The sequence below is a fragment of the Zingiber officinale genome, chromosome 2B, assembly GCF_018446385.1.
Source record: "Zingiber officinale cultivar Zhangliang chromosome 2B, Zo_v1.1, whole genome shotgun sequence".
Taxonomy (NCBI): Eukaryota; Viridiplantae; Streptophyta; class Magnoliopsida; order Zingiberales; family Zingiberaceae; genus Zingiber; species Zingiber officinale.
In genome coordinates this window covers 55,436,170-55,442,250 of record NC_055989.1, presented here as the reverse complement: position 1 = coordinate 55,442,250, position 6,081 = coordinate 55,436,170, and positions in this window count along the sequence as shown.

Below are 6,081 nucleotides of genomic sequence, written 5' to 3'. Positions count from 1 at the left end.
TCCTTTTGGTTAACCTAGAGTTATATAAGGAAATTAAATATTAACTTTCCTTAAAAGGCTTTGTCTAGTCGGTGGTGGTTGCTCCCATATCCAAGAAGGCCAAGTGCCTCGCCATGCAGTACTAGAAGTCAATTTTGGAAAGTAATATTTAATTGAATTTATAACCTAGGTGATTTGGATCAAACGTGTTAAGTTCCGCAGGAGATCCAAATCTAAACCTAAAAGAACATATAAATTAAACTTGGAATCAAACGTGTTAAGTTCCGCAGGAGATACAAGTTTAACTTAAAAGAACACATGGTAGCTAGGAAAGGTTCAGATCACGTACAAAATTTTTGTACAACGGAGCCATTGGGTTTTCCGAGTAGCAACCAACACACTCAAGAAGGAGTTACGAGGAGGGTGATTTCAACACATGGCGGTCAAAGGGAGGCGCTTAAAGAAGTCGTTGACCCTAGGTTGACCATCCGATCTTTTCATTTGCTTGAAAAGATTGTAGTAGGGCCATGACCTCATCACAAAATAATTAGTTATCTATATTTGCTTGTGTATGTGATGCATGATAATGTAGGATAATTAGTGCCTTGATGCGTATAAGATATGAATCCACGATTAGATTAGATCTTAATCAAGTCAACTCGATATGCCTACCAAGTTTTGATACCCATCACTACCTCGATCATATGTTGTTGTTGAATCTGCCAAAGCAGAGCAACGTATATTATCTTGGTAGGGTGCGGAGGGATAATCTTGGTCCCGCCTATCAAAGCTTGGGTGAGTACAAACTCAATTAGATTGAGCATAACTAGTTAACTCAATTGGATCGGGTAAAACTATAGACATTTTCCAATGGTTGGACGATAGGATAAAAATCACATTTATACTAAATCTTGGGTGATTTAGCCAAAGCTAACTCAAGTTTTAATATAAATGAGATTTTTGATCCTATAAACAAGAGTTGCATAGAGATGTAATTGATAATTAGTTATCTACCGATCATACTAAGTCTTGGACGATTTAGCCAAAGCTAACTCAAGGCATAGTATGATGTGGATCTTGTCCTGCAAGAATTATAGCTAATTGGTATGAATCCAGTAGTGTGGTTTGACCACATCCATGACTTGATTCTACAAAAGCCTTATAATTCAGTGGGAGCATCATTTAGTTAAAGGCCTAATTAAATGATTAAAGGAATATGATATTTACTTTCTGCATTATTTCTGTTGTAGATTGCCATGTCGACAAACACGAACACATTCTCCCTGCGTTCTGTCCTTGACAAGGACAAGCTCAATGAAGCTAATTTCCTGGATTGGTACAGGAATCTGAGAATCGTTCTCACATAAGAAAGAAAATCGTATGTCCTGGAGCAGCCCATTCCGGAGGCACCTCCTGCCACTGCCATGCGAGCTGACCGAAATGCTTATAAGAAGCATCAAGATGACGCATTAGATGTGTCATGCCTCATGCTTTCAAACATGAACTCTGAGCTTCAGAAGCAATACGAATTGATGACTGCTTATGACATGGTTGAACATCTTCGTCAACTATATCAAGGACAAGCAGGGCACTGGAAGAGGAACTGCAAAGGATACTTGGAAGATCTTAAGAAGAAGAGAAATAAGATTTCTATTTCAGGTATACATGTTATAGAAGTCAATCTCTCTATTTCTTCATCGTGGGTATTAGATACCGGATGTGCTTCTCACATTTGTACTAATGTACATGCGCTGAGAAATAGCATGGCATTGACGAAGGGCGAGATAGACCTACGAGTAGGCAATGGAGCACGGGTTGCTGCTGTTGCTGTAGGAACTTACTTTCTATCTCTGCCCTCTGGGCTTGTACTAGAATTAAATGAATGTTGTTATGTGCCTGCTCTTACAAAGAACATCATTTCAGTCTCTTGTTTGGACAAGAAAGACTTTTCTTTTGTAATAAAGAATAAATATTGTTCTGTTTATTTAAAAGATATATTCTGCTGTAGTGCACCTCTGATGAACAGACTCTACATTCTAGACTTAGAGAACCCCATCTATAACATAAGTACCAAAAGGTTCAAGTCAAATGAAATGAATCAAACCTATCTCTGGCATTATCGCTTAGGTCATATAAATGAGAATCTCTTATCTCAGCTCCATAAAGATGGTTTGCTGGACTCATTTGATTTCGAATCATATGAGACATACGAGTCATGCCTAATGGGCAAGATAACCAAGACTCCCTTTAGTGGATACAGCGAAAGAGCGACAGACTTGTTAGGACTTATACATAGTGATGTATGTGGCCCTTTTAATGCCGCTGCCAGAGGTGGTTATAGGCACTTCATTACATTTACTGATGACTTCAGTAGATATGGTTATGTGTATCTGATGACACATAAGTCACAATCCTTTGAAAAGTTCAAAGAATTCAAGAATGAAGTACAAAACCAGCTAGGCAAGTGTATTAAAATACTTCAATCAGATTGAGGTGGTGAATACCTTAGCCATGAGTTTCGTGACTATCTAGCCGAGTGTGGGATTCTATCCCAACTCACTCCTCCTGAAACACCACAATGGAATGGTGTATCTGAAAGGAGGAATCGTACCCTATTAGATATGGTACAATCTATGATGAGTCACACAGATCTTCCTATATCCTTTTGGGGATATGCTCTAGACACAGCAGCCTTCACACTTAACCGTGTTCCATCCAAGGCTGTGATAAAGACACCATATAGGATATGGACTGAGAGAGATGCCCAGGTATCTTTTATGAGGATTTGGGGTTGTGAGGCTTACGTTCGACGTTAAGTCTCGGATAAACTGGGACCCAAATCCGATAAGTGCTATTTTATATAATATCCCAAGGATACGAAGGAATATTACTTCTACATTCCCAGTCAACATAAAGTATTTGTTGTTAAGACTGGGGTATTTCTAGAAAAAGACTTTGTTTCTAGAAAAACTAGTGGGAGTACGTTCAATCTTGAAGAAGTTCAAGATATGGACCATAGCACTGAAGCCTTGATGGAAGTTGAACTGGAACCACAAATTGTTGTGGATGATGAGATTGTTCCACAAGTAGTTGAGGAACAACAATCAGTTCAAGTAGACCTACCTCTTCATAGGTCTGATAGGGTACGTCGTCAGCCTAAGAGATACTCATTTCTCTTGTCTGACCATGATGATGTTATGCTCATTGAGAATGAGCCTACCTCCTATTAGGAAGTTGTGATGAGACCAGATTCTGAATCATGGCTAGAGGCCATGAGATCCGAGATGGAATCCATGTACACTAACCAAGTATGGACTTTGGTTGATCCACCTGAAGGCGTCAAACCCATTGGGTGTAAGTGGGTCTTTAAGAGAAAGACTGACATGGATGGACTTATTACCTATAAGGGTCGCTTGGTAGCTAAAGGTTTCAAGCAAATTCATGGTATTGACTATGATGAAACATTTTCTCCAGTAGCGATGTTTAAGTCCATTCGGATCATGCTTGCTATTGCAGCATACCACGATTATGAGATCTGGCAGATGGATGTCAAAACCGTATTTCTGAATGGAAACTTGCTCGAGGATGTGTACATGACACAACCTGAGGATTTTGTAGATCCACTGCATACTGGCAGAGTATGCAAGCTGCATAAGTCCATTTATGGACTAAAGAAAGCTTCTCGGAGCTAGAATTTTTGATTCGATGATGCAATCAAACAGTTTGGTTTCATCAAGAATGAAGATAAACCCTGTGTCTACAAGAAGGTTGTTGGGAACACAGTTGTCTTCCTTGTATTGTATGTGGATGACATACTACTCATTGGAAATGACATCTCTTTGTTGCAGTCTGTAAAGACTTGGCTTGGGAATTATTTCTCAATGAAGGACTTAGGTGAAGCAGCCTATATTATAGGCATAAAGATCTATAGAGATATATCTAAGAGATTGCTTGGCCTAAGTCAAAGTACATATATTGACAAGGTATTACTACGGTTTGCCATGCAGAATTCCAAGAAAGGATTTCTGCCGATGTCACATGGTGTGAGTTTTTCGAAGACTCAAAGTCCCTCTTCTAGAGAGGAGAGAGACCGCATGGATAATATCCCTTATGCTTCAGCCATAGGATCTATCATGTACACCATGCTATGTACTTGTCTTGATGTTTCGTATGCTTTGAGCATGACGAGCAGATACCAGTCAGATCCAGGTGAATGTCACTGGATTGCAGTCAAGAATATTCTTAAGTACTTAAGAAGGACTAAAGAATATTTCTTGATATTTGGAGGTGATGACGAGCTAGCTGTAAAGGGTTGCAGTGATGTCGGCTTCCAAACTGACCAGGATGATTATAGATCGCAGTCTAGGTTCGTGTTTTACTTGAATGGTGGTGTTGTGAGCTGGAAGAGTTCGAAACAGGACACAGTTGTTGATTCTACAACAGAGACCCATTATATTGTTGCATCAGAAGCAGCAAAGGAGGCAGTTTGGATCCGCAAGTTCATTACTAAGCTTGGGGTGGTTCTTGGCATAGCCGATCCTATAGAGCTCTATTGTGACAACAATGGAGCAATTGCACAGGCTAAGGAACCTCGCTCACACTAGCGGACCAAACACATATTACGACGCTTCCATCTCATTCGAGAGATCATCGATAAAGGAGATGTGAAGATTTGTATAGTACCCAAAGAGGCTAAAGTCGTTGATCCCTTGACCAAGGCTTTGGCACAGAGAAAGCATGATGGTCACACTAGGTAATTGGGCCTTAGAGCCTACACTGATTGGCACTAGTGCTAGTGGGAGATTGTTAGTTAGAGCCCAAGTGCCAATTATATGATGATTGTTGTATGGACTCGATGTATCATATTCTTATATATTAATAAAGGCATTTCTTTATGGTTATTATACTTACTTGTATTGGTGCCAAATAACTAAGTATAATAGCGTCCTTGATTAGAAGGTTCTTATCTATATCAATCAATTGGTTGAATTGATAGTGAGATGATATAGAGAACACTACTCTTAATCATTCCTAGTCAAGTATTAAAATTCAAGGACAATGTTAATGTGATGAGACTAGCATGTAGGTCAACTCGATGACTTGATCTCACAAGTCATTGATATAGAGATATCAAGTTGACATATGGGTATGTATTGGAGAATGTATACTGAATGACCCGCCATGAGAAATTATCATGGATTGTTATATGAGTGTCATATACTTTCTCATGTGACTATTAGTATGACTATCAGTCCTTGGACCTGAAGTCACCATGCTTCCCTACATAAAGAGTTGCATACTTTGGCTTCGTCAAACGTCACCCGTAACTGGGTGGACTATAAAGGTGATTACTGGATATGTAACAAATTATGTGGAGGGATGTGAGTGATGTAGATGAGATTTATCCCTCCTATATGACGGGAGTGACATAATGATTTTTGATAGAGTGAGACCACCAAGTGCATGGCCATGCCCAAATGAGTCAATATGAGATATTGAGCTCATTTGTTTAGAGTGAGTCTACTTGGAGTTCAAGACATAGATTGATTAGAGGATGACAGGGTCTATGCCTCAATTGATTAATCTAGATGTCAAGGATATAAGGACATTGTCACATATTGTGAGAGTCACAATTAGTAGTCACAAATGTGATATTGGACTCAACATTCTTGTAACTTGGGTACTAATGATGTGTTGCTAAATACCGCTCATTACTTATGCTTCTAAATGGGTTTAGGAGCATTGCCAATGTTACAAGAATCTATAGGGTCACACACAAAGGGCAATTAGATGGAGATTAGGTTCATATGATGAACCAAGAGGATTAGGTTCATATGATGAACCAAATTGGATTAAGAGTAATCCAAATTAGATTAATTGAGTAAGACTCGATTGAGTTAGACTTGAGTTAGACTCAAGTGAGGCTAGACTTGAGTTAGACTCAAGTGAGGTAATGATGATATTCATTGAATTTTGAATTCAAGGATAAATGGTGGCATTCATTGAATTATGAATTCAATTTGAATATTAGATTCAAATTTCGATTCAAATTATGAAGAGAAGAGGAGTTTCAAAATGACCATTTAATGAAGAATGAATATT